This window comes from Humulus lupulus, chromosome 3 (assembly GCF_963169125.1).
Source record: "Humulus lupulus chromosome 3, drHumLupu1.1, whole genome shotgun sequence".
Taxonomy (NCBI): Eukaryota; Viridiplantae; Streptophyta; class Magnoliopsida; order Rosales; family Cannabaceae; genus Humulus; species Humulus lupulus.
This window is the reverse complement of record NC_084795.1, coordinates 214261470-214263830: the sequence shown is the minus strand read 5'-3', so window position 1 is coordinate 214263830 and position 2361 is coordinate 214261470. Positions and strand designations below refer to the sequence as shown.

The following is a 2361-nucleotide window of genomic DNA, read 5'->3' as shown; positions in this document are numbered from 1 at the left end:
CTTGAATATTTTGCACCTATTTCATCTAATACTCCTTCATATACCACTTCTGCTACCCATTTCGAGCTTAAACCATCAATCATTCAATTGTTGCCATCTTTTTATAGGTTAGATAGAGAGGATCCTTACATGCATGTCAAAGATTTCTTAGAAATTTGCTCAACATTTAAATTTCAAAAAATTTCTGATGAGTCGGTCAAACTAAGATTGTTCCCTTTTTCATTAAAAGACAAATCAAAAGCTTGGTTAAATTCCCTTACCACGGGGTCTATAACTACATGGGATCAACTTTATAATAAATTCTTGCTAAAAAAATTTCCTATGTCTAAAACTGATAGTCTAAGGAGAGAAATCTCCAAGTTTTTTCAAAAAGATAATGAAGAGTTTTATGAATGTTGGGAAAGATTTAAATATTTATTATTAAAATGTCCTCATCATGGTTTTGAAAAATGGAGACTTGTAAAATATTTTTATGATGGTTTCTAATCGTCAAATGATTAAATCTATGCATCCTGGATATTTTTTAAAATTTCAAGGACAAGAGGCTTGGGACGCCCTTGAAGATTTTTTTGTCAATTCACAAAAATGGAATTATTTTGATCCTAGGTCTAGGTCAACTAATTCACCAAAAAGAGGAGCAAGGTATGAAGTAAAAGATGAATGAGACTTAAGAACATCCTTAGAAAAATTAGCGAGAAAAGTAGAAACGTTAGCCATAACCCAAACTATAAATTCTCCAATACAACCAAGAAAAGATGTTTGTTCTATATGTTATAGTCCTTGCCATAATGCCCAATCATGTCCTTCCTACCAAGAATCCTTTTCTGAGGAGGCCAATGCTCTTCATTCTTATGGGAAACCAAATGATAGTCCATTTTCATCCACCTACAATCCAAATTGGAGAAACCATCCAAACTTTTCATGGAGACAAAACCAACCTCAAATAAATCAAGGGCACCAATACAACACGCAAAACCAAACTCATGCCCCAAAAAATCAACCATATCCTCAAAGGAAACCTTCCTTGGAAGATACTTTACAAAAATTTATGCAATCCACTCAACAAATCCTACAAAATTAGTCTCAATCAATTACCAAACTTGAGACACAAGTAGGACAACTTGCCACTGCTTTAGCTGATAGAGAAAAAGGTACATTCCCTAGTCAACCTATCCCTAATCCAAAAGGTCAATATGAGATAGGAAATTCTAGTCATAACGGAGAAATCAAATCAATTTCAACTCTTAGGTCCGGAAAGAACATTGTCAAACCCGATTACATACCCGAGGTTGAAAAAGAAAAAGAAAAATAAAAGAGTCAGCCTTCTAGTTCTAATGCCAATGAATCTTCAAGCAAGGAAACTCCAATCCATCGTTTCATTCCAAAAGCCCCATTCCCACAAAGATTACTTCCAATTAAAAAAGGCGGCCAATATAATGGCATCTTAGAAGTTTTTAAACAAGTTAGTATCAATATCCCTTTCTTAGATGCCATTAAACAAACTCCTGCCTACTCTAAATTTTTAAAGGATCTTTATATTGTTAAAAGAAACACTAATGTTCCTAAAAAGGCATTTTTAACTGAACAAGCTAGTTCCATTATTCAATATAAAAGTCTTGTTAAATATAAAGATCCTGGGTGTCCCACAATTTCATGCACTATTGGTGATCATTTTGTTAACAAAGCTTTACTTGATTTGGGTGCTAGTGTGAATTTATTGCCTTATTCTGTTTATAAGCAACTTGGTCTTGGTGAACTAAAACCTACCTCTATAACTCTTCAATTAGCTGATCATTCTGTGAAAATTCCTAGAGGCATTATAGAGGATGTTTTGATAAAAGTTGATAAATTATATTTTCCTGTTGACTTCATTGTTCTTGATACTCAACCTGTGGAAAATGTGCATGCTCAAATTCCTATCATTTTAGGTAGACCATTCTTAGCTACATCTAATGAAATCATAAACTGTCGTAATGGTGTTTTGAAATTATCTTTGGGAAATATGACTGTTGAATTGAATGTATTTAATGTTGTTAAATCTGTTGAGTGTGAGGAAGTGCATGAAGTTAACATGATAAATAGTATTTGTGAAGATGATGGAAATGACTTACTTGACTTTTGTGAAAAATACTTTGGTATGAACTGGCATGTCGATGATGTGAATTCTTTGCTAGAGTCTTTACCCATAATCATGTTCAATCAATTTATGAGTCTCCAAAGTTAGACCTTAAACCTTTACCAGAAAATTTAAAATATGCTTTTCTAGGAGAATCTGAAACCTTACCTGTTATCATAGCATCCTCCTTAGATAAAGAACAAGAAGATAAATTGTAAGATGTCCTTAGAAAACATAAAGAAGCC

General features: G+C 33.0%; 1 non-coding gene across 1 annotated transcript; it reads right to left on the bottom strand.

Annotated features, from left to right (window-relative positions):
- Positions 1-336: 336 nt before the first annotated feature.
- LOC133827908 (small nucleolar RNA R71) lies at positions 337-443 on the bottom strand. Its single transcript, XR_009890556.1, has one exon. It is a non-coding gene; the product is annotated as a small nucleolar RNA R71 (small nucleolar RNA).
- Positions 444-2361: the final 1918 nt, after the last annotated feature.